This window comes from Cyrtonyx montezumae, unplaced genomic scaffold, assembly GCF_038088225.1.
Source record: "Cyrtonyx montezumae isolate F1298 unplaced genomic scaffold, pur_monq_1.0 scaffold_7, whole genome shotgun sequence".
In the NCBI taxonomy this organism is placed as follows: Eukaryota; Metazoa; Chordata; class Aves; order Galliformes; family Odontophoridae; genus Cyrtonyx; species Cyrtonyx montezumae.
The window spans coordinates 9,418,440-9,445,692 of NW_027072078.1; the positions used below are offsets into that span (position 1 = coordinate 9,418,440).

Below are 27,253 nucleotides of genomic sequence, written 5' to 3' on the forward strand. Positions count from 1 at the left end.
TACATTATAACACCATAGATCATTCTTCAAGTTTTACCACATGCTAATAACCATTTTGTGGAAGGCATTCACAAGATGACGTTGCAACCTCTATCAGATCTATGCATTAATGAATCCTGTGACACTTACATATTACTGGCAAGTCATCATAACGTCTGCATTCACTGGCATTTATAAAAACGACAACATACAAAAAGCCTACATGAAAACAGACAGGTATCATGGAAAGATCATCATTATGTAAGAAAAAAGATCCTCAAAATAAAGACATCCCTTGAACATGCAGTACTGGAGCAAAATATTATACAATACAAAAACAATCTGTTTCCACACATGTCATAAGAATACGTGGGAATAAGTTGTCTGAATAAAATGAATCTGATTCAAAATGTTTAAAAACCAGAAGGTAAAACTAAAGAATTCTGCTGACAAGCAAGAAAAACTTTTATACGATTTCTAAGAATAGCTTTTAGCTGTATTTTAAGAGTACGTAGACTGGCATAAACAAAGGTTAGCTGAACTGATTTGCCACAGAGTCATGCCAATTTATACCCCACAGAGACCTTGTACTTCACTTGTTACCTCTGCAAGAACGACCTTTTTTCCAGTGTTAGGGCTTGGGATCAGAATTCGTTTACGGCTGCCCCCCAGGACATAAAAAAAAAACAACACAAAGGTAGTCCCAAATAATCTGTCAGATTTTGCTTGAGAAAAGACTCCTGCTCTGTACTGACATGGAAACTTAACTTCTGAAATTCTGAACTGTTTAGACTTGAACAGAAAGTAGAAAAAAGACTGGGGAGGTGGAATAAAGCTGGACATGTATTACACAAGTGAATTTCTTCAGCACTGGTTAAATTCATTAAGTTTTCAGAAGTGTGGGGCTTTTTGACAGCACGATATTTTTTCCATGCTCTCAAAGGTCAGCTGTCCTGGTTACATAGAGGTCATAATAGAATCTCATCTTCATGCATCTCAAGCTTCATTCCCTGTAGCCATGACAAAATGGAGGAAACAATCCAACCTTCAAGTTTTAATTTCTATTCCGATTGAAAAGCTACCTCAAAATTTGCTAGCTCACAAGCATTCTTGAAGTACTAAACTCACCGCATACCTGTGGGATTGCACACAAGCCTTCACTTAGTGTGGAGCCAGATGTATTAGGAAAAACATTCTTTTTCCAAGCCCTTAGTTATAGAAGCACGATGACAGCAGTCTGGGCAGTGAGAGCCAACTTTAAGATAACAATAAGAATTTTAAAAAAGCCACGTTCTCTAACAGGTAAAAGCCAAAGCCTGGATGGCCAAGATGCTTCGGAAGATATGGTCTACTCTACCAAAAAAAAAAAAAAAAAAAATGAAGCCAAGCAAAATCATTACTAACTAGAATATCCATAAGCATCCACTTTGTGAGCTTCCCTATTTGGATATCCTCATGAAAGGCTACACTTAATTTAGAGTGGCCTATCCAACTTCAGTGGACTTGAAAAAAATCATTCTGACATTCCAGGAACAAACAGTTGAAGCTCCTGGTACCCTCCAAGCAACTACTTAGAGTTGTTTTATTCATGTGTTAAGATAACGAGCAATGCCCCCAAGCAGATATTAAGCAAGGTGCTCTACCTAGGCAGAATGAGAAACAATTCTTGCCCCAAAGAATGTAAACAAAAGAGAATTTTAAAAAGAAATTGAAATGAGAAGCACAGTAGAACCTCAGAACGATCACAGATTTGCTGGAACCTGTGCTTTGGTAAACACTGAGCACTAAAGAAGTCAGTGAAAACTTATGTGTATCTATACAAGGAACAAACTGGCATCTTTTTGTCTGCAAGTTTGCAGCAGCAGGGCACTCTGTCTGCAAGGTGAATGCTCTGACCATCCTCCTCCCAACCAACAGCGCTCAGTTAAAAACACAGATGACAGGCCAGCCTTTTCCTTAGCAAGGCAGAAGTCTTTCCTAGCATTTTTCCAGTCTCTAGCAGTTTTCTGATGTCCAGTAAGCTTAAGAAAGGCCAAGAGTATCTTACAGTCTGAGAATATGTTCATGTTCGGAATAATCTTTAAAGCTCTGACTTGCAGAATCCATTCATAACATTTTCCTGCCTTCTACCCACTCACCCCTCGAAAGAATAGGTGTTAATTACACTTCCCTAAATTGACCATCAATTGTTTTATTTTCTTCTACCTTCTCTCTGTATAAGGAAAAAATGTTGCACATGACCTCCTGAAGCACTGCCTCATGATACACTGTATCAGCCATGAAATACTGAATGTCACTTGTGCAAGTCTGCTTACATAAAAGAGGCTATGCAAAGATTCACAAATAAGGACATTCTGGAGATGGAAGTGCTAGGCTAGTCAACACACTGTGTAAAGCAGGCAGCTGAGTTCGTGATCTTGTCTCAATTCTATCTGTGTAAGGCTTCTTTTTTCTGTTTCCTAAACAAAACTTAACAGAATCATACGGCAGTTCAGGTTGGAAGAGACCTCAGGAGTTAATTCATGCCTGCTTAGGCAAGATGAAATTCACTCCCATGAAGGAGATGAAGGAGACTGGCATATATTTCCAAAAATTTAATCCTGTAGCTATTTTTTCATAAAGAATTAACTATAATAAAAAGGCTTACCCAGTATTGCAAAGGGAAACACTTCACACACTCTTTCACCTATAAGTGCTCCCACTACAACTACTACGCAACCATCATTCCACAAAATAAATGCCTTTTAACCTAAAAAGCAGAGAAAGTGGAATTATTTATGCCGACTACAAGGCTGTCCCATAAATCTGTGGCCCAGGAACTGTGCAGCACAGTGAAGCATTTATGCCAGCAGTGAGAGAATCTGCAGACTTAGAGAGAGTAACATTTGGGACTTAAAATTTGACCACTTAGAACAACAAACAAAACTGTAACTGGAAATAATCAGGAAGGATCCAAGTACAGAAACCAAAGGAGACTGGTGAGTGAGCAGCGTGTACTCAAATGAAGATGTACATCGTTGAAACTTGGACTGGAATTGGAAAATGATGGAAAATGGTAGGCAAGAGCCTATCAGAAAAACTGGATACAGAACACAGCTCTCCATACCAATATGTAAGTGCTCTCCTCACGATGAACGATACTGTTTCAGGTTAAATTTTAACTTAGTATACCCTGAATAGACTGAAGCTGTACTTGGAATACCACTATCCTCAATAAATGCTGAAACAGAAAGCTGAGAAATGACACCAATGCCACAGAATGACAAACCTCTACAAAATGAAAAAGCAATATCAAATAAAGATTAATACAACATGAAGTGAAGGGGTAATATAGATTTTCATTCAATGAAAGGAAGCAGAAAGAAAATGAAGAAAGATACTGACAGAAATAATTATCTGGTATTTTGGTGATAAAAGAAGCAGAACTCATTTTTGAGGATTAGAAGCCACATCATTGACAGCAGGAAAAGCAGAACCTAACACAAGAAAGACTTTGATTGATTCACTGTCTGTCCTAGTTACTCAGGAATTCTCATGAATTTTCTATAGGCTATGATCAGAAGCACATAGTTAAATACAATTCCTACATGGACAAGGAACAAAACAAAAAAAGGTTTGTTTTTTCCCTGTTCTTTTCTATAAACAGGTTTCGGAAATCTTCCTCACCTCCCAAATAAATCCAAGACTCCAATAATTAGCATAGCTGCATCCATAATCCCAGGTTGAGAATGACAGAACCAGATATAGAGAAAAAAAATAATTTTAAAACAAAATAAAATCTTGGTCACTTTCCCTTCTCTCATGCAAGTTGTGTTCAGTATATTCACACACAGTTCAAAGCTAATTAAAGTTTATCTTTACACTGATACTGAATACAATCAATACTCTGATATATTCCAACACAGTAATTTTAAAAAGAAATGAAATAAATTGCCAATTCCTGCAGCATGCTCTTTTTAACAGACCACTAAATTATCCAAAAAATATGTTAATCCTTTGAAAGGGGGTCGTATCTTCTCCAAACTTGACAAACGAGAGAAATAAAGCCAGAAGAATAAGGTAAAGCAAACTCTAATTCCTTGATTATGTATCTCATTAATTATACACATTTAATTTAAACTTTAGAACAGTTAAGTTTTTCTAGGGCTGAACTCTGAATTAGATCTCACATTCATCTGCATTTTATCGTAGTGTTTTTCTTAAGTATGATTCACAACTCCTACTTGATCAAAGTTTTCAGTTTATTTAATAATGCATTTAATGTATTTTTAATTACATGCATCCTATCTGCAAAATATTTATGGTATTATCTTCAACTTCACAGTCCATTTGTATTCTGCTCAACATAAAAAAGTAAAGAGACAAAGATGAGTTTCTCTGTGCTGAACTAGCTGGCGCACTGATATTCAGTTCATGAAGAATACAAAACTTGCAAGACTGACAAGTCTTCAAATCCAGGCTACTTTCTCAAATCTAATCCTCCAGATGCAGACTACAAAACACAAATTCTGAGGATCAGTTTCTTGTAAGCCCCTAATTTAACAAAAACATCCACTGCTTTTAGCTAACAAAGACAGTTTCCCTGTCAAGGAATTTTGACATCGTTTGCGTTTTCCTAAAAGCACAGAGCAACTTATGTTGCATTCTGAATACAAACACCGGAATAAAATGCAGAGTTAATCATACTAAGTAACTCCATGTATTGGAGCAAGGAGAAGCATGCCAGTAACCACAGACACTCTTTACAGCACTATCACCATCCGCTCATTAACCATTCTACACCAAACTTACACATCCTTGCTGACGTGAACCAAAACGAGCCAAGAGTGTATTTAACTAAACCAGCAAAAACAAAGCCACAAAATAGCAAAAATATTCAAACTGATGAAACCCAAATTGAGTAGGTTCATCTAAAAATTGGGAAACTCCAGTGGACTTTGTTTCTGCTTATTTTTTTGCTGCTACTGGCTTGCATCCAGACATCAGTAGAGTTGCATTTTTTTCAAATGAGAAAATTGAATCAACAGGATTGGAGCTAATAACAACTGGCAAATGCTAAAAGGACACACAAGGAAAACTAGTTCAAGCAATGACAGAGAAAATAGAGGAAAGCAGAAAAGAAGTTAGGAAAAATATGCGGGGAAAAAGACAAATGACAATACTAGTACTAAAATACAGGTTCTGATCCTAAAAGATAGAGAATTTGCCATGGAATTCCAAGGACATAATTAGGTCTATCTAATATGCCTTCCCACACCACACAGGTTGGAGAACTTACATATCCAGACCTGCACCTCAGCTCTTCAGAAGCCATATATTAACCAAAAAGAGTAGACAATACAATACATGAAGCCTTCCTGGCCAGGACAACGTTTGACATTCTTCTGATGTCCATGGAAGACCAAACACTACATCTCCTCTCCGAGCCTTGAATTTGCATGTGTGCACACGTCTGTTCATACATACAATTGAGTTTAAGCACTCTTCCAACACTTTGAAAGAGTATTCTGTTGCACATATGTGCATCCTGAGGTGCTCTGAAGGGGAGCCAAGAAACAGAGAGCAGACCACAGCTGTCCAGGTTATTCACGCACTATATTTTCTGGCATAGAAGCAGAGCACACAGCAGGCTGCAGGCTGGTTAGATGGCTTGGTAGTAGCATCCTTCCATTTTCATTTTCCTAGTACCATGATTCTTAGCTCCATCTCTGTTACTTTACAAGTTCATAAACTTGGAAGATAATACCACTGCCATTCTTTTCGTGTAAGCAGACTCTACACATTCACAATAAATGTACCGGAAATTAGCACAAAAATGGTCCCAAAATTAGAGCCTAAAGCAATACCTTAAAGAGATGCAAATGGAAAGTCAGAAATATTGGAGGGGAAAAGGTATTTAAACTTTTTCATATACTGGGTATGATATTTCTCCTGGCATTTTTGATGGTTTCCTGTTGTTAGTGGTGCATTATTTGTGTGTGTGTGGGGTGGGGATGGGGGTGTTTGCTTTTTGTTTGTTTTTGTTTTTACAAAACAAACATGTGGCTTTAATTCTATCATCATCCTAAATACTCATTTCAAGAACAGTAGCACCATTCCCAGCATCTTAGCCAAGCTGAAAGTTTGCATTAACACCCTCCTGTTTCACGACAAAGGCAGTTATGTTTCATGCCTTCAAGTTTCAAAGGCAGTCACTGAAAACTGCAGTGCAGTGTTTGGCCAAATTCCATGCTGGCACCACAGACCATACCAGGTACTGTTCCCACTTATGAAGGGCTTCAAGTATCTGGGAAAGGAGCTAAAGGTCTGCTCACATTTTCTCAGAAAATTTTCCTGTAACTGAAGTGAGGAAAACAATCAGAAAACTCTTGGAGCTGCTTGGAATATTAGATAGGCATAAAGTGGTATGACATGCTGGAAATACAGGGCACTCACTGCAGAAGGACTTAGAGGCTCTGTGGGAGCCTATCCATGTAACAGGCATATAAATCTGCCTTCCTACGATGCTGTTTACAAGCTTACTGTATAACAAAGATACATCCAATTTATGTTTTTTTTTCTTAAGCATATATGTTCCTAGCATGTTCCATAAATGTCACCCTATTTGTTCTACGTCCTATACTGTCACAGTCACCCACCATTTATTTTCCTCTATTATCTATTTCTTCCATTCTTGGAAGTCCCTGGGAGTGCTGTCTACATTATCTAACTGCAGAGAAGACTGTGAGGTCATTTGATTACCATACATAAGCACTTACAGTAAAGGAGATCCGGTAGCAAGACCTTTCCAACCTTGCTGATAACAATGCAAAAGGATCCAGTGGCAAACAATTAATGCTAGATCGACTCAACCTTGAAACATTCTGTACTTTCCTAGCACTGACTGCAGCTGAATGGTGAAACAGTTTACCAGGAAAGATAGAGGGCAAAAATGCAGGGCTTACTGTCAGGCAGAACTTAATTTTATAACATACAATGAAGGCCTTCATTTACCTCTGCAAGAATTTATATAAAGGTAAGAATGAAATGAACATTTCTTCCTGGGGACTGCATGTTAGTTTCTGCAAGTCTCATCTCTGGCTGGTTCTTTGCGAGCCATTATCTTGTACTACCCAAACCATGCTCCTCGCTCGTGTGTTCTGGGGTGACACGCAGAGTGTTTTAAATAAATATATAAAATAGGCACACATCACTTGACCAAAATAAAACAAATTGCCAGATCTGGTGTAGGAAATAGATTATCTCACCCAGTCAAACTGTTAGACCTTTGTTTTCCATTTTTATGCGTGTTTTGGCTGGAGAGCAGGGAACTGAATAAAGGATTACTTTGCATTTCTCTTTGCATGGATCAGTTGAGGATCTCACACTCAACAGAAATGCCCTGAGCACTACTGACCACTGTTTTTCCTGCTTTCTGAATCATACAACTGTTCAGTCAAATGCCACTAAAGTCACCGTAGTACCTGCCTGAAACTGAACAGACACAGGCTCATTGATTTGCTTGAAGAGCTATCAATCTCAGCAGGTTTGTCTGTGGTTCATTTATCTTATATAAGACAAGAATCAAGCAAAAAATGCATAGTTAATATGAATGAAACTTAACCTGGGCAAAATATTAGTGTTAACATACATTAACAGACAATAAAATAATAGGCAGAAGAATGAAATCTTGAGTTAGAACACACTAAATTTAGCCGAGTGTTTTCAAAAGCAGTTTCAAAGATGAGAAGCCCCAGTGCTCATTCTCCCTGTACAATCCAATTAAGTGCCTATGCAAACTGAGTGTGTACTTCACATCTCTGCCGAGATGAGATGGGCTGAAGAACATACTTCAATACTTGTATGATTTGGGATTTTATTTCCAAAACAGTTCAATTCTTAAGTACACTCCTCTATAAAACACAGTCAGATTTCTTGCTTTGTTCAAATTTGGCCTATAATTCTTTGATAACTTTTTTCAGGACAAGGACATCTTCCTTCATTGTGGCCAGAGCCTTCTATAATGCCACTGACATTTAGACTCACACTTCTACCACAGAAGTAACTATCCTATGCAGTCTGATGAAGTACATGACTCAATTCTGACACAAAAACAGATAATGCAAAACTCTTACTCTGCACTAAGCCTCTGGCTGTAACATTCATAAGAAAATAAAGGAAAAAGTTAGAGAGAATAAGGTTCAAAACAAAGCGTGCAATATCCTCTCAGTGCCTAACACCTTCGTATCAGAATTGCATATGAAATGTTATGTTTGCTTTGCACTTCCTATCACTAGAGATCAATTAGTCCATACATTTCTTTTTACAATGAAAACTTTCTTTTTATCAAACAGAGTTAAACTGTATTACCCCACAAATCTGAATATTTAAATAAAAACAATTTTTTTTTCCTGCAAAGTGCATCAGACCTAGTGTCCAAATGCCAAGGGTGCTTAATGAACCATTTATTTCCCCTTTTGCGAAAGAAAATTATTTTATGCAAATTCCCTCTCACAATTTCTTGTTCTGAAAGCTATTATTAGCAAATGTTTGATAGAGACGTTTGCATTTTAATGTCTTTATCAGATAATTAAACATACACATTTTCCTAAACGGCTACTCACATGTAAATTTAAATACAAGCCTGGTACAGTCACACTGTTAGCACAAGTTCACACGGTTACCAGGTGTTCCTACATTCCTAACATGTGCCCTGAAAAAGCATGACACAGACTTCCTATATTTCAGCAGACATTATATTAGGTTCAGGATGATCCTAAGAAGTTAAAAGACTAAATTAAATATTCAAAAACGAGCACAGATTATATCATGCACACTAAGCAAACAAAACAAAAACTTGCCCATTACTATCATGTTCTGGATGAACTCCAACATTTCTTTTCTATCTCCTTTTTATACCTAAACACCTCTGAAGTCAACCAAGACATTTATATGGTCTGAACATGCCTCTTTCAATCACAGCCAGTGATGTGAAATTTGCTACAGAATGAACATTTCTAGATTAGAGTCAAGGAAGTGTAACAATGTACTTAGAGAACAAGAACTACATATACGATACACTACAATTATATATTACAATAGGCTTTTGCCTAAGGCAATCCACCAAACCTGGAAAATATGATTTTAAATACTACACACTGGATTCAATACATGGAATAGCTAAACGTACACCAACGTACTTCAAATTGAAGAAATCAAGTGGTATCCCATGGCTTTGGTATGACTGATTCTTGACCATACAAAACACTGTATTCTCTCACAGTAACAATAGCAGATTCACAGTACTGGAAAATCAGTTTCTTTTATTCAGGCTGCTTTTATGTTAACATCCAAACACAGCACTGTATATGAACAACATATAGTGCCTATGTAACCAGAACCCATTTTCTTTGTTTTTGAAAGCGAAAACTATTGTGCAGTGCTGTTAATGCACAAAAACATCAGTTGAAATGAAGAAACATAAAACTAGAAGAAATAATACTAATATGCTGCACTGTTCAATTTTATTTTTTTTTTTGCCCATTAAATAAAACTGAAATCCCAGTAACAAAGAGTCCTAGAAATTCTTCAACAGATTAAATGGCAATTTAGCAGATGAGTTTTAGCATTTACCTCCCTTTGTATCTTCTTATTTCCTAGTAGTCCCTAATTGACAAGATTTGACTTCCCACTGTGCTTGCATTTATTCTTAAACGTTCTGGTCCATACTAACTAACCTGTAACGTTTCTCACCTCCACAGCCCTACGAGCTAAGAAACAAGAACAACTTACTAAAAATAAAAATAAAACCCAAAAGTTACATCACTTGAGTCATCCTCAGACTGATTTGCTTGCTTGTAATACTAACAAGAAAGGAAAACAATTTTTTTTCAGTGAAGACAACTTGCAATACAACAAAAGTTCTCCCCTCCCTCAACATGAAAAGGTTTTCTTACGTCATAATAGCACAGTAGATGGGTACGCTCACAAATGCAAGTGCAAGAATGCTAAATTATCCTTACTTACCTTCCTTCCCAGCAAAGTAGCAACTGAATTTTTGCTGAGTCAGTTTACCTCACAGTTTTTCTTATAAAACTTGTTCCTTATTCAGAAGCACTCCATAAAGCAATTACACTGAACTGTATAAAGCATTTAAAAAACTTCTGTTAATGAATCCAGAGGCATTTTAAACAAGCCTGGCATTTCTTCTGGAAAAGAATAATATTTATTGCAACAAAACAGATTGTATTTAATTGTCCGTTAAACATCGCAGGGGAGGAACCACAGATGTATTACTTGGTTGGGACTAAAAATTCCCACAGTGCGACTGTACCTATGTCTTTGCCCTTCTGCAGGTCGTGATGAGTCACTGCTTTCTGGAAGAGCAGCCATAGCACCACCTGCAAATTGTCAGCAGGCTGAAATGTGATTCAGTTATCCAAATCTTTTATCTACCAGGAAAGTCTTGCCTTAAGCAGAGCTACTGCGTGAATACAGTGACATAAAAGAAGTCTTTCCAAATCAAGTATCTTTTAGCCTCCATGCTGAAAGCAAAGCATAAGGATTTGTTTCTTGATTTTTAAAAGCAATGTTGGGGAACCAACCATCCATCCCACCGATTTCCAGTTACATTCTGCCTCCTCCTCCTTCCCCCCAGCCTTGCCTCTCAGTTTAGCACTAAGGATTGGTCATGAGCACAGACATTAGTTTAGTACACTCTTTTAGGCCTAATCACGTGGGCTATCACATGCTACCTGATAGGAGAAAGCTTGGTCGGTGTCTAGCATGCACAAACTATCACCTACTATTCTTGTATCTTCAGATTTTTAGGCGGTCAAATAATCCTCTGGAAATTGCAGGACAACACAACAGTCATTACGTTCAGACACATTAACTATAAAACACTGCAAACATTTCCTGTAACCTCCAACGTTCTCACTTTGACAGTAACATCAATTCCCCAACAGCACAGCAACCCAGAAATTCTGCAATCAGCAAAAAGCTAGAGTTGTCTGTCCTGTCCTGGCATCCACTCTTTGAAGAGGCAACAAATACATATGTATGTTAGATGCACATACGTTAAAAAATGCACGTTTAATGATCTAATACAAGCCTCATGAAATCTTAATAAGCAGAGATCAAACACACAGAGAAGAAGAACTAAAATGCATCCGCAATGTGATTACATTAATCCCTCCCCCAAATACATCTCTCACAAATACAGAGGTAAACTCAGTCTGCAAGCAAGAAAAGGAAATTACGGTATCCATTACAGCCCTGCTGTCTCAGAGAACACCCTCTCTCAGGTACCTGATTAGCTGACTAGTAGGAAATTGATCTTAACAGTCAAAGTCAGAGCTGTTATTTTCAAAGTGCATTTAGTTTCAGACACCGGTGCTGCCGTCTCAAGTCTGAAAAAGGACTTGCATGTTTAAAAACCCATCTATTTCCCCCCACTCATTCCAAAATCATGACAGCTCACACGTGTCACCATCACCTTAAATTTGCTCCACTGATGCACAGGTCTAAAGCATTTCCAAGTATGGCAATAATGGAATTTATATATTTTTCATTCCCACAATACTTCATGGCAAACCAGTTATGCTTTCATTATTTTTAGGTTTTCCATATTGCTTGATGTCTCCTAGACTTAATATTATCTGAAATAACAATGAAAATTTCTATCACTTCCCCCACTTTTTTCATGATTCTATAGATATCTGTACTATTCTTCTCACTGTTATTTTTCCCATTATAAAAAGTCTATTCAATTTAGTTCTTCCTCCCCCCCTTAAACAACACAGGAAGAACAAAGTAAGATATTGTAGTGTAGTTACAAGTTTCAAGATAATGTTATCTCAAAGGCTCTTCCTGAGCCACAAAAGCAGTCACACCACCAAAATAATGGGAGTTTCCATTTCAGAAGTCAAGCAATAAGACATACAAACAGTATTAAAAACAGTGAGCTTTCACTCCAGAACCTTAATAATGTTTTTACACTGTTTCTGTCAGTCTTCTATGAATAAATCCACTTTATTGAACTTCATTTGCAAAATTTCCTTCCACCAATGCATTTATCTATTGTTATATTACCCAGGTTCCAAATATGCTGCATGCACCCCCCACCCCATGAGCTCTTTTCAACTACCCACAACAGAAGTGGGGCTGTCACTCAGCAGGCTCCCATGGTGCAGAGCTTGCACTCCAAGGCCCCATCTCTCCTCCTCATGCCCTCATGTGCCAAAAAAAAAGCTGCTTTAGAGATCTCCTTTTTTACCTGCAGTCTGTCACTATCTCCGCTCTCAGCTGGACACCTGAGGCTTGCAAGGGGAAGGTGAAAGGCAGAAAAACCATCTTAGAAGGTGGAATTTATCAAAAGTAAGCAAAAGAAGCGAGTCCATCTTGGATCACCTTCAATGTGCAGTGCAGCTTATTTGAAAACCAACTAACCGACCAAACCAAAGGTGCCCAAGGTAGTTTAAGAAGAACCCTTTCATGTTGCACTTCAAAAGCACTAGCAGCGCGCAGGTGGACAACACGGTATTTATCAGTTTAAAAAATGATGCGTAGCCACTTGCAGATGTGGATCACTGATTTCCTAGAAATGCTCAACTGCCTGTCTGTACTTGTTCCTACTTCTTTGAACAGCAGATCAACAGCGACAAAGAAAGAAAACTGAGGAGAAAAGAGTACTAACTGCTAGTTTAATACAACTGTTAATTTGATATTTTGCAGCTATTTTGATCTCAGTAGGAAAAAAATAAAAAAGAAACAAACACAATCCTTCATAATACCACCAAGAAACTCACCCTCTAACTGCATCCATGTCAGTTCTGGCATCTCCTCCTTTTATTTAATATTTCTTTTACTTCCTGTGTCTTACATCACGTGCTGAAAAGCAAGGCATTTATGCAGGGTAATCTGCCTTTCACCACACCACATTTTACAGTCACATACAGCTGGTTTATATGAGTAATGGATGCAGATCCAACACACAGCTTATGTAATTCCCAGCATCTCTTCTAGACAAAATTACGGGTAAATACTTAATTGCCTTTTTACACACCATTTTTTTCTCTTCTTCCCTCCAGAAAACAAAGATTTCTTCTGAATGCGTTAATATCAATGAAAATAAACTGTTAATTGGCAACTGAGTGCAACGAGTGTTAAATACTAGGAAGTAACAAATATTTACAATGAAACTGTGACTTTTGCCTTAGACTTTGCAAGAATCTGTCCAAGAAACCTCCCATGATACTGCTTCTTCGATTCCACACATTTCTGAAAGAAAGGGTACAGGTATTCCACTCTTACAGACTGATTTTTCTCATGAATTATATACCTGGAATATTATTTTGCAGGGTCAAACAGCTGCAGCTCATTAGGCACTGCCCAGTGCCAAATTCTCACCAAGTTCAACAGAAATTTCTCACAGCTCGCAAATCTGTTTTGGATAAAACAAGCACAGTGGAAGCACAGTGAGTGAATCCAGGCAGACTGAATAAACAAAGGACACTGACAGAAGCTAACGACTGGAAATCCTTATACATTTTAAATTCTTCCCTGTGAGCAGCTGCCCTAAAGAAGATCATCAGATACCAAAGCCAAAAGCACTTGGTTTAGATCAAAATTCAGAATTTTAGGCAAATACACATTTAAGTAGGTTCAGTTATGACAGTTTTTAGCCCATCTAAACTCTGTTAGTGTTGACGTTATATATTAATCATGAATATTCAAAGCTAACAAAGGAAGCAGAAGTGTAGATTGGTTTCTAGCAGAGGGATGATCTGTTTCCAGAATCCCAAGTAAATATAATTGCCTGTGTCAAGCTGTTCAAAGAGCACGTGTTCTAAAGCACCACTGTCCTAACAGAAGAAGTGCTTTCATTGTTTAGGAGTCTTAGAAGCAACACTAGCATGCAACAACTATTTCTGCAACACTTTGCAACACTTATCTCAGCATAAGTACATATGTATCACTGCTGTTTACTTATTACTCACAGCACTTGCTTCTGATAAATTTACTTTTTAAAAATTAATAAAACATCATGGAATACTCCCAGAGTGGTGATCTGAAATTACTGTATGCAAGAAGCATTTTTACAATGTTATGAATTTGTTCTCACCTCAGAAATGGCTTTAACAATGTCACCTTCTTGCTAAAAAAAAAAAACACCCTTAACCTAAAATTGGTACTATGTGCGTGGGCTGTATTTTTAACTCTGTACAGACAAAAAAAACAAACATGAACTAATCTTAATCTCCTACAGCTCAGCTCTCTGAAAAAGCTATAGAGTGCCAATAAAACCATATACACACCTGCACTAACTGATCTTGTAAATTGATCCCAGTCGCTCCGTGCTTCATTTGCCTTGGTGTGTATTTTGAGAGACAGCATCCCTTTTTTCATTCGTGGAAGAGACGGGAAAAAAAAAGCTCAAGTGAACATTCCTTATTGCTAACACACTGGAGTTTTTGGTGTCTCATAAATGATGTTTTTCAGTTAAGTTAGACCTCTGGTACAGTTCAGCAACTGATGGAAAATGTGACCAAGCCACCTGCTACAGACCTCTCCACATACCCTCACAAAATGCCTAATATATATATAATATATAAATATAATATATATATATATATATATATATATATATATATATATATATATATATATATATATATATATAGGCATCCATCCATCCTCACTAAACAAAAGAAAAAGAAGAACCAAGACTGCGAGATTGAACTGCAGAGAACTGCAGAAGTCCAAAATGACTGAAGGAGGTGCTAGAGGGATGAGAACTGACGTGAATCCCAAAGACAAAAAAATAGAGAATGTGAATGAGTGAGAAACTGAGAGAGAGGGGAAAAAAAAGATCAGTGAAGGAAGGAAATAGGAAGAAAAAGTGCTCTGGGACAATAAGGATGATAAGATAGGAAAGCTTCAAAGAAATGAATCAAAAGAATAATTTAAAGATAAGAGATATATGACATCTCAGAATATGCAGTCTTAAAATTCAATTATTCTTGTTCTGTGATTAATTGATTATAGATCTGCAGCTTTGTAATTAAATAGGCACATTAAACACACTCACAATAAGTAAAGGAAAAATAAACTCACAATCTTATTACATAAAATCACTTGAACTCTTAAAATAAGCAAGTTTAATTTTAAATAATCAGCTCCATAATGGTTGGTCTATCATTCAGGAATAGGAGAATATGCCAGGTATAGTTCTTTACAGAATGTCATTTCTACGAAGGAAAGGTTCTTAAGAAGCTCAGTAGAGTTTGGGGAAACATTACTTTCCTATCCTAAGGATCAGCATGAAATGGGAGGATGTATTACTAATCTTTGAGTTTTATACTGCCAACAAGACCAATAGCAGGACCTGTAAATTGAACGCAATAGTGAGGTCCTTTGCAGATTTAAAGGGAGTTGTTGCATTAAACAAAAGCACAGTTTAGGCTAGCATTTTGTACACGCTTTCTGAAAAGGAGGTAAATGTAGCAAAAAGAAATGTTTCTCATTGGAACAGCACTGGCCATGAAAGAGTTTTTCTGTGTTTGGAAGCTTTTCCAAGACTGTAGATTTCACCAAGTTAATTTGAAAGAGTGCTCAATAGCTGAATCTGTACAACCAAGAGCATTTAATCCCCAGTTCTTTCAGCCTTAATCCTGGACTTTGCTAACCGTGGTGCATCAGACAGGCACGTCCACCAAACAGTTCCCAGCCTTACTCATTCTTTCCACAGCAAATGTCTGTACAAAACTTCTCTTGCACTGTCTGGCAGTAACAGTACTATAAGCATTTGTAAATCTTTATTGCTTGGGTCCTCTCTGTGCATGAATAATGGATAGAGGTTTAAACCTACTCTATATTTCCTTACCAATAAAAAAAACAGCTTACAATATTACACATTCAGTTCCAGTTCAATGTGTAACAGGTAATTCTTTGTTTCCCTCAGTAAGCTTTCTAGCCACCTTAGGTAATACAAAAGGTAGAAAAGTCAAATATCACCTGCAGGGGAAAATGTAGCAGTTGCAGCTAACTGCAGCTCAGGACAGTTACGCTCTAGAGATCACATACAGACAATTTATAATTACTGATAACTAACAAGAGAAATCACAGATACAAGCACTGTAGACACGATGTTTCTGAACTTTTAAGTGAAGAGCTACAAAAAATGCCAAGTATAATCATCTACATTTACATTTTAATGAGACAAAAAGCCTTCAATCAAGTCCAGTTAGACCAAACTGAAGTTTTGCAAAGACAAGTACATGAAATCTTACACACACCCAAAGAAGAAACTAGATCTGAGGAAAAGTATCTCTATTTCTCAAGATTGAATAACTGAGAGTTTGACAGATCTTGTGGTGAAGAAGTTCCCACACACACTTGTGCAGACTTCCTATGCATCAGTTTGCGGACGTAAAATATAAAAAAGAAAAAAATCTTTCAAAGCAGAGAATCAGTTTCTAATATTTTATAATCATAGAAAGGCTTCGGCTGGAAGACAGCCGAAAGCACATCCACTTGCAATCCCCTGCCACAGACCGATTGCCACCCAATAGATCAGCCTGACCAGGGCCTCATCCCACCTGGCCCTGATAGCCTCCAGGGATGCAGAATCCACAGCTTCTCTGGGCAGCCTCACTGCCATTATTATGAAGAATTTCTTCTATAAGTCAAAGGATCTCATTTGGAACAAGTGTTTTCATGATTACAAGGCAAAACCAATGCAAAATCAACCTCGATATAATCAAACAGAAAGAACCACACAAATTAAACTTAGGAAAATAAGGGAAAAAATTTAATCAGCTTTAGTCTAACCCTTAGAATCCCAACCTCCCTATTCATTATGTAGGTCTGGATAAGTGAATACTGGAAAAATAAGCCTTCCAGAGCTCATTGTACTTGGTGTGTTTTACCCAATGCCCAAAGGGGAAACAAATATACATACATATATATATATATATAGGTTATATTTAATTAAATACATTTAACTGTTCTGTGCAACTGAACCAGCAACTTAATTAAAACTATGGTAAGAACCACAAATTCTAATAGTTCTGGGGAACTCTAAGGAGTGTGGCAATTTACATCTTCTGAGAAGCAGCACTGCTGTGTTTCCAATGGCACTCCACATTACCCAAAAGTTTTCTAATGAAAAATATGAACATGTCACATATAGCAGCCCAACAATACACATACTTAACCAACTTCAGAACACATTTGAAATATGCACTTATCCAAGTTAATGTGACGTCTTTAATTGTTGAGGTAGATCTAAGTTGTTTTACTAGAAGTTCTTTTAAATTAAAGGAATTCGAAGCACCTTTTAGAAAATGAAACACAAGTGGCATCATAGCTACATGCAGAGATAATCAGTTGAGCATTTGAGACAAATGTATAATATGTAAAACAGCTATGAACTCTGACATTTATCCTAGTTCTGATACCTCGCTGCACAGGCTTACAAGATCCTCACAGTATTTTTGCAAAAGGACATCACTCAGCAAGACTTTTCTCAAACTGTGAAGCTATTTGTTCTGTGAAACAACATATATACATGTGAATGTATATTTTTATATATACATATACTTACGTAGTCTGCAGTCTGTGGCTCCCCCTGAGCTGCGCCCTCGCTTGGCCCTGCTGACACCAGCCAAAAGCTCAGCAGTTAGCCACTAGCAAGCACAGAGCATGTGACAGTGGGCAGCTCCAAGGTGAGGCTGTGAGCCTGCTCAGACAGCCAGTACCACTGCGGCCTGACTTAGTCCAGGTCTAACTGTCACCAGTCTCACAGAGCCCACCACAGCTATGTTTGTGATTCTCTTATCCAGTACAAATATTTGGGAAATTATTTCTTTGATAACAATATTTACGTTCATATAGACAATGTAGACAACTTTATTAGAGCAATCAATTAGAAACATGAACAGTGGTTGTCATGTAGCTCTGATTACATTTTAAAGAGATGACGAGTTCACAATCTCCACTCTGTTATTCCTTGTAAGAGAAATAACTATTTTCTCAAACTACTAGCTTGAAAAAGAGATCCAAATCAGTCATGCTGCAGAAGAATAACACGATCAACCAAGCAGAATAACTCATTTCAAAATAAATTTTAAATAAAGAAAATATGCAGCTCAGCATGCATTGCTTTTGAAGTTGGAACACTATAGCCTAGGACTATGAATTTCACACTCTGAGGGAACAAAGAAACACACACAAAGATGGGAATTAATTTTTGTGACAGACACGATCCAAAGGGAGTCACATCTTCACTAACCTCTTGCTCCTATTTTTACCAACACTCAGCAACTGTGACATCTAACTTAGTGAAGCCCTCAATACGGGGCATCTCTCAAACAATCACCTGTGAGAACGCTTCCAGGCAGGATTCTCGCGGAGCTCCCAGCTCCCCACCACGCTGCGGCTGCTCCACCCTCGGGACCATAGGCAGCCGTGGCTTTGGCTGTTGGGTTTATTGCTGGCATACCTCTTTCTGATCATCACAATCAGTCAATGCATTTTATTATATTTTCCTTTTTTTGAAGATTCTCTTTGTCATTCCTGGAGGAAAATGAATTTTACTGTTGGATGCTTCAGGCTTATCTAATTACAACACCAGCCTTCAGGGAATTTTTAAACTAATGACATTGTATTTGTCAAGCACAGAAACTTTTAATCTGATTTTCAAGTGGATCCTAGCCAATGGATCCCGGCCACCAGAGCACTTAACAAAACACATCTAACTGTCTTCCATGCAATATTTAAGTGGGTTCATTACATAAACGTTAATCGTTGAATCGCATCTTTCTCTGGTGGTCAATACGAGATGATGAGGCATACTGTTATTAAAACTTTTATGACTAGAAGTCCAAAGTCAAAGTATATATGTGCATGTGCAGCTTCGCAAAGCAACAGAGGCGCGCATCTTATGAAATCTAAACCATCCAAATAACTCCCCAGTTTTTCTGCTCATCTCATGATTCGCGGTACAGTAGCACAAAGAAACACCAGCTCAACAACAGTTTTAACATACTATATAGCATACCATGGGAAAAATCAACATCTCTCCCCAAAACAGGAAGATACGAAGGCTATTACCAGCCATTCACCTGGAAATCCAAATTGATATACCCTGTCTGTGGGAATCTAAAGCCTAATTTCAACATTATCAAAACAAATAATAGGATTCCAAAGTGCTAGAGGGGGTGACTGAAACACACACACTTGTAGCACAAGCGACTACATCTCAAATTAGGAGCCCAGAATTCACAACATGACTGCAGTCTTCAACACAAAGTTTTACCAAGATGCTCAGAAGTGAGCACACTACTGTGCTACCTTCAACATATCACCAGTATGTTTCAAATGCATATGAAATACTTTTTTTTTTTTTAAGTGTTACTTGAACTCTTCTATGAGTATCACGGTATTTTAGTATCACGGGAGCCTAGCTGCCTGACATACATGCCCAATCCATTCCAAAATGGATTTCTACAAACTGAAGTTAGCAGTCCAGCCACCTTTCAGTCTTCACACCCAAACCACATCAGAATGCACAGTGAGCTCTGGATATCAAAAAGCCATTATTACCAAGGTTGGCAGAGCACCTGAGGACTAAGGCCAGTGATCTCAACCCACAAAGAGGTGCCCTAGCAGCACTTGTCCATGCTCCGTGAAGCTTTATCCGTGAAGCTTTGTTCTATGAGCTGCAGAAAAAGGCATTTTTATTAGGGGTGTTAGCATCAGAGTGCCAGCACACAGGCTTCCAACTACAGAAGAGTATATCTCCTCTCCTTTTAGGCTGGAGAAGGACTTCTACACAAAAATAAATAAATAAAATATTCCATTCACTTATCCACTAGCTTTCTCTGAAATACCATATGACAATACATGGGATTTATTTATCCATATTTCCATCGGTGGGGCCATGAAATTAATACTCTTCTTGACAGTAACTCTGTTCTACCCTCCCTAGCTTCAGAACATAGCAAGATCAGCAATGGACAGTATGAAAGCAGAGACTGTGAGCATGCTGTGCACCATGGCACTGGCACACCAACAGCATCACCCTATACTGTGAAGGGCAGCATATCTAGCTGTGCTTTTGAATGTAGGATTTGAACATACTAATAAACTTTAAGCACATAATCACATCCCATTACAATGATAAAGAAATGTTACACAAACAGGCATTTTGTCACTACCTCCAAAACCTATACCTTAGGCATCCTGTTTGCGTCTGACTGAAGTTTTTGAAGAAATAAAAAATACTGAATTGAACTATAAAAAGGTACAACAGAAAATAAACTACAGTTAATAATTCAAGATCTCAATCAGCACATTCAGTCCCACACTCAGAAATCCCCCTTTATTTTGTGATGTACTAGAGCTTTAGCTACAGTTTAGAGCATATTAGCACATAAAAAAAATAAAAAAAACACTCCTGTCAGTTCTTTCAGTTACGCATTATAAAGTAGGCAAACAAAATTTATTCCACTTCTTCACAGGAAATTCGACAAAAGGGTATATTGTTCTGGCTGGCAGCCACAGTTAACATCACAAGGTTCCTTAAAGGCACAACACTGTGAATTTAACAGGTTTGAAAAAGCACTGGAAGTGTAAAACACTTCCAAGTAGCACCCATTAGCCAAATGGGCCTTAAAAATAAATAGCAAGATAACTAAGTGGGTCTTTGAGGAAGGCAGACGGTCCTTGTGGAGAGAGGTAAAGGCATCGAGGCAAACCAGTTCTACACTGCCTGCAAGAATGACAGCAATGCCACAAGCCCACATCTGGTGCTAGGAGGCTGTTTATAAAGTCAAGTGAGCAGTGTCTGCATGCTTCCCAACTACAGCTGTGTGAAGCTGAACTACTTCTATGCATAGCTTTAAAAATGGTCCCCAGTCACACTGTTATATGAACTCCCTGCAACCTCAGAGTTTGTTTTGAAGCAACACATTCAAATTCCAGCATAAGATATAAATAAGGTGAAATGTATAAATAGACACACGCACACAGAACAGCATCCCACATCCATTGTAATATCTCCAGCTGCCATTAAAGCATCTGTATTTTTGAACAGCAGCTGCGATTGAAAGGAAGCACGAGGTTTGTCCCTTTCATATGCTAATAATGACATCATACCCCGTGGCTGGACGCTGCCACCACGCACCTTCTTCCTCACCTACAAGGAAGACGTTTCCAAAGGAGCCAAAGAACTGGGGAAACTGAGGAAGCAGCCCTAGCATTGGTGATGTGCAGCATGGTACAGGCCCTGCTGAGATCACAGGTACCAGAGAACCGGAACTGAACTGCTCAAAAACATACCAGTGCAATGCTGTGTAGTGCAATGACTTTGCCACAGAGCATCCTCCAAAAATGGAAGGATGTTATAAACGCACTCTGCGTGCTCCTGACATCTCTTCAGCAACAAATCAAGGAAAATTAAATTATGTAACCCTTATTGTCTATAGATGACACATTCGCATATTTTGGCACTGCCCGGTCTCAAAATGATTTTTCTGTTTTGTTCTTTTTGCAATACCCTGAAAGGTTGGGAGAGAAAAAAACAAAGTGTGCTAAGAAAAAAAAATTAAATTCTTCGCCATACGCCAACGAACAACGCAGAGAAAAGCCAGAGTAGGAGCATAAGCATATCTTCCCCTACTGTCATCGTGCTGAACGTTTCATACAGGAGAATAAGAAGGAACGGTAACACTCCCTGCTCTGAAACCACCATGCCTGAGACCTGCAGTGCTCCTTCTTCCCCATCACGGATGCCGCTACGAACAGCCCTACGCACGCATAAAGGAACCGATCAAACGGCCAAGAGAAAACGGGCGAGGGAACCCAACGCAGCGCGCCGAGCGCTCGCCGCATCCCCCCCGGGGGAAGCGAGTTACAACGAGCCGACCCGAGAGGCGAGCCCGGCGCCGAAACGAGACCCGCGGCGCCGCGCGGCACCCAGCCGCCCGCTCCCTTCGCCCGGCAGGCACGGAGCGCGCAGGCCGCGGGCCCCACACCTGCCCGGCCCCCTCGGGAAGCCCCGCCGCGGCCCGGCCCCCGGCCCCGCTCACCTCTCCGCGCCGCACACTGCGGCTCCGCCGCCCGCGCCCCGTGGAAGGAGGGCGGCTCCCGGCGGCGGCCCGAGTCACCCCGTCCTTGCGGCAGGCGGCTCCCGCCCGCGGCGGCGGCGGCCCCTCCGCGCCCACGGCGGGGCCAGCGCCTCCCCGCGCAGGGGGCGCGCACCGCCCCCTCGGCGGCGGGGCTGGGGCTGGCGCCGGGCCGTCCCTCGCCGGCCTCCGCCTTCGCGCCGGCCCCTTCCCCGTCGTCGTCGCCGGTGGGCGGCCGGGCCGGGCCGAGACCGAAGCCCCGCGGGCCTGGGCGGCGCTGGGGGCGGGTGGATCCGCGGGGAAGCCGCTGCCAAAGGTGCCCGCCCCGCCGCGGCGGGCAGGGCCGGGGTCTGCGGCTCGGCAGCGCTCGCGGGAACCGCGGCGGTGCCGGAGAGAAAGCCCCCCCGAGGCGTAGCCCTGCAGCTGCTACGTTGTTAGCACGATTTACGAGCTAGCAAGACTAGCGCGCCCATTACTTTCTCTCTTTTTCTGTCCTCGTACAGATATTAACGGTTATCACAGACATCGACGCGAACGAGAGCCATCCCTCATGCCCGTCTCCATTTCAATTACCCTGACTATCTGAAAGTAGATTGGTGCCATCAGCACCACGTCTCGTGTTATTCATCTATTTACTCGGTCTCAGTCCGTCACAGTGACTTCCTGAGCCGACTTTCAGAGGAAAACGCGGTTACAGAAGCATAAATGAAATGAAAGCTTCAGGCACACACTGTCGCATCCGAGGACCAATGCTGCAAAACGCTGCAGAACTGCCCAACAGAACCGCGGCAGCGCCAGTGATGAGAAACACGGGCACGCACGGACTTACTGCTACGTGCCCCGGATCCTGACACACCTCCCTCTTTGCTTTCTTTGCTCAGTCTTAGGAGAGAAAAATCTTGCCACAAGCACACAGCACAGAAGTCTCAGCTGCCGTAAGCTACAGCTGTTTGTTTTATCAGATGGCTACCGACCTATGGGCAACTAAACAGGCTGCTTTAGAAACTGTTTCTTTAGAATAACCAGCTGGCAACTGTATCCACTGAAGTCAAAATACAAAGGTGACTACGTTGACTGTAGCGTGTTCTCAAAGCCCTGGGCTCCTAACCCTTTCGCTACGGAAGCCCTCATCTCTCCTGTCCAGGACTTGGGTAGTAAGAAGGAATTTGCCCTTCAGCTCCCCTGCACCATGGGAGACATCTGCTCCAGATACGTGCGAACACGGCTGCATTCCAAAGTAGGTCAAACACGAAAGTCGTTAACATCCTTCCATCTATCTGAAGCTTTTACACCTTCCCTCAGCTATTCCCTATGTATTACACACACACTGGTGCTCACAACACGATTTGCACATGCTTAGAGTGCAAATGGTGAGTCCCGCACAAATTTCCCCCGACTTTTTACGCTGAAGAGTACTGCTCTGATGTACCACTGCAACAAATCCCTTCAGATTAAAGTCTCAGATGTGAATGATCGTTTATAGGTCAGTCGTGACTTGATCATTCAGACACATCCCTCTCTTCAGCCGTACCTCCACTTGGCATGGTCACTATGACAGCTATTTTGCTGTCCAAAACACGATGAAAAGAGAAAAAAGGATGTGAAGTGCCAAGAATTTCAGCTATTCGTGCTTTGTTTTTGGTTACTGTGACATTTTTGTGATGATGAGAAAGTGTGAGGACGAAACCAGTTAGTTAATGAATTGTTCTCAATGGATTTGCAAGCTGTAAGAGCCCTCTGACACATGAAACAAGTGGAGGCTGTCATTAAAACTCTTTACCTGTCATATTAAAATATATATATACAGATTATACACTGGATTTTCACATTTCTCTCCCTTTGGGAAGGCTTTTGGACCCCTCCTAGAAAAATCCTACCATCACTGAGTAAAAATGTTAATCTATCCAAATGTTAACCCCCCCCCGCCCCCCAAGGTCTCCAACAAATAGAAAAGGCAGCATTTCCTGCTGTGGTCAAACACGAAATATTTGTAGAATACAATTCCTACAGTGGTCAAACACAAAGTATTGTAGAATTTCAGCATACTACTGTTCAGTAACTACAGATGCACCAATGTCTATGTCTCTGTTTCTGGTATCATTCTTCATGGATGCTGGAACATCTACATCCGTGATGCTGCAGAGGAACAGGTTTATTTTCAGAGCCATGCACTGAGGAAACAAGCAGCTAACCTTCACCAAAAACAAAACAAAAACGAAACAAAAAAAATACCCCAGCCAGCTCTTCTGCAGCAAACCCCTGCTCTTTTTCCTCTTCCTTACCCTATTGCCTTTTTCTGTTTCCTTAACTGGATTCATTTCCTTTCTCCTTTGCTAAATAGTTATACAAAAGAAATCAACATAATAGAAGCTCACAGGAAAACAATCTTGGCCAAGTGGGGGCTCCTACTCAGTTCCCTAGGGCTGTAAAACCCTTCTGTAAGAGATATAATGAAGGCACAATGAATGGCAACACACTGCTGGCTGACAAACATCAGTATAAAGGTAAGATCAATGCATCTGAAGCAGAGCTCTTATTGGATGAAAGTTACAAAAGTTATTCTACTTTCACCCACAGATACAGATTTAAAAATAGCTAAAATTGTACAAGAGCATTAGAGCTTTCAAATACTTGTGCTATCCATTCTTGGAAATGGCTCCACCAGAGAAGAAACAATTTTCATTCACCCCCAAAATGACTCAGTAAGAGAACTGTGAAGTGTTACAAACTCTACGAACCTTTTACCATAAAAATAAGACATCTGCAATTTCTAACTGCTGCTCATTAAATTCTGCACGTAATAAGAACCTACAACACTCGAATGCATCCTCTATAAAAAGAGATTGTCAGCTGCTCTAACTTCAGTGACTTAACAAAAGAGGACATAACTGAAATGGTTCTTTAGATGAGAGCATTAAAAAGCAAGATGCATGCTGCCTGCATGCATTACTTCATTCCTGCAAAAAATACTTCGAAGACAGGTACTGAAAAAGCACAATCTAACTTTTCTGCAAACATCAAATAAATAAAATTATATCCCAGTTCTTCCCATCTCCTTCCTCTTCCTGTTGACAGTCATTTTGAGCAAAGGATGAACTGATGTATCATTACCAAAGGTCATCATCCTGCAGTGTCATCTGCAGCAGAGCGTATGAAGAGCAAGATCCTTAGAGCTAGTATCATTCCTATGCAATGGTCAGAAGCATTTTAAGACCAGAAATGCACATTATGTGAAGATTTTACATTTTCTGAAAGACAACGGTCCAAGCTGAATACACAAAATAAGAGTTCTGTGGTCAAGACCATTAAAAAGACAAAAAAAAACAAAAACACAAAAAGGATCAGTGGAAGAACATTGACATGGAGTGGAAATGCAATGTTGCTCAAGACTTCTGGGCAGATTACTGTGCCGCAGGTGAAAGCATTAACTGAAAAATCACCTCAGATGCCAAAATCTACAGAACATGTTCTCAGCCTGTCCTGACTCCTTTATGCTACACAAAAGACAATGAGAGCACAAACCATCCGCAGCCTCTAGTTGGGGATTTTGGTAGCATACGAGTCCCTAAGTGACGGAGGAGTTGCACAGCCCATGGGAAACCGCACACCCCTGCAGTGAGATTGGGAGGCCACATCCACTACTGGATCTGCCACCCCAGCTGCCTGCAGCTGGTCCACAGGCCCTTGGGGCTGTTACCATCTGTTATCATTTGGTGCCAGAACAGGCACTCATCCAGTCAGGGAGTCAAGGGTCTTCGTGGCAGCTCTTGCACCCTTCTGTGCACAGAGCAAATTGGGCCATCTGGCTCATCTGGTCACAGCACTAATCTGCACACCCTAATCTGGCAAAGACCCCCGGGCATAGCTCTGAACACTTACCTGAGCTGCCCCTCTGGTACTGGACCCAGAGTAATATCCATATATAAATCAATCACACTGACAACTTTGGATTTAGAAAAAAAAAATCAAACCATAATTGAATTAATTACAAATATTAAAACAACCTCCTACCAATAACACTGTACTAAATTTCAGAAATAATTCTTAGGCACAGAAATTAAATTTGCTGCATTTCCTAATACTTTCAGATCCTGAAACAAGCATAAGATCACAGAGTTGTTGTTAAAGTTATGATGATAAGAGTAATTGTCAGCTTCAGTTGGTACTTGCAGAGATTTAATTTTAGAACTGTACCCTTGGGCGAGTAATACAGAATTAAATCCATACACACTGAATCCAAAGTCATACCAAAATGTCACTTGTAAGACACACAAGACCTTTCCATCTGACATATAAGCATGCCTGTCAGATCTGCGGAGAAAGCCTGCAGTATTTGTAGGCTGTTCTGAGGCAGTATGTTACAGTATCAATGGATCACGCTTTTATAAAAATCAGGACGCATCCATAACTGAAGAAAAGGAACACTTAGTTCTGTTGCAATACTCTTGCTGAAGGAAGTAAAAGGAGTCTGCAGGGAAACAGTCCAACATGCTGAGAAGCCACACGATAGAAAGACTGTGAAGGTATCAAGACGTTTGCGAGGTTGAAAAGGATATCACAGAATTGTTCCAGAACTCTGGAGAATTTAAAGATTTGTACCAACAGTGGCGGAACAACTTCTGATTTTCCCCAGTGCAGGAGAGCAGGAAAGGCTCAAGCATGCGGTACAGAACTGCTGCATCACTGTTACCACCATGTGCCCCTCTTCACATTAGCCTACACCTCTCCAGATAAATTATAGTATTTGAATCACACATTTGGCCACTAATTTGACTAGCATTCTCTTTAGGAGTCTCACCTTTTCCCTCAACAGTGACAGTTACCATGTAGATAAATCAGACATTAAGTAGGCAAGCAATGAATTTTCTTTAAATGACTTAATGAAAGCAGTCTTTTCTTTTGGCAAGCAGCAGATTACCCTACTGACACCAATTCCTTTCTCATCCTACATAGGTTTGAATGTGAAATCAGCAGAGCTGGAAAATGCTCCAGTGGCTGAGACAGAAATACTGCACACACTCCTTACTATCAGTTGAAGCTTCTCTTCAGGAGATGCCCATGCTTCATTGCTCTTTGTCAAACACTTCTCCCTAACAGGCAGGATCAGCAACAGAAACACAGAATATCACAAACTGTGACAGAACCAAACAGTGAAGTCACCGCAC

General features: G+C 40.0%; 1 protein-coding gene across 2 annotated transcripts in view; it reads right to left on the minus strand.

Moving 5' to 3' along the window:
* Nucleotides 1-27,253, minus strand: part of HECW2 (HECT, C2 and WW domain containing E3 ubiquitin protein ligase 2) — a 171,626-nt gene that overhangs the window by 127,814 nt on the left and 16,559 nt on the right. The window contains exon 1 of one of the 2 annotated variants that reach the window (XM_065750609.1): nt 22,053-22,124. The exons of the other annotated variant lie outside the window; for it this stretch is intronic. The gene's annotated coding sequence lies outside the window, so the exon portion shown is untranslated. Of the gene's footprint in view, nt 1-22,052; nt 22,125-27,253 lie in introns of those variants that run through there. 2 annotated transcript variants of the gene reach the window in all.